A 296-nucleotide genomic window follows, 5' to 3' on the forward strand; every position below is an offset into this window, starting at 1 on the left:
GGGGGGGTTAAGTCTGTGGTTACCTCTCTATAGACAGAACTTTTAGAGTAGCTTTAGGAGTGAATGAGCCAAAGCCTGTTGAAAAATTCCTCTGATTTCAGCCTGTTTCAAAATAATTTCAGACAAGAGGAGAAAAGGGAGCAGGTAACAGAATCTGGATCGTGGCTCCTGGGCAGTACCAAGAGAAAGCAGACTTGCTTGTGAGCAGAAGGAGAGGAGAGGATTAAGGAAGCTGATGTTCTTAGTCAAACTGAAGGCTAAACCCAGAATTAGCGCGAGATAAAGTTGAGACAGAG

The sequence above is a fragment of the Cariama cristata genome, unplaced genomic scaffold (genome assembly GCF_000690535.1).
Source record: "Cariama cristata isolate BGI_N322 unplaced genomic scaffold, ASM69053v1 scaffold4808, whole genome shotgun sequence".
Classification (NCBI taxonomy): Eukaryota; Metazoa; Chordata; class Aves; order Cariamiformes; family Cariamidae; genus Cariama; species Cariama cristata.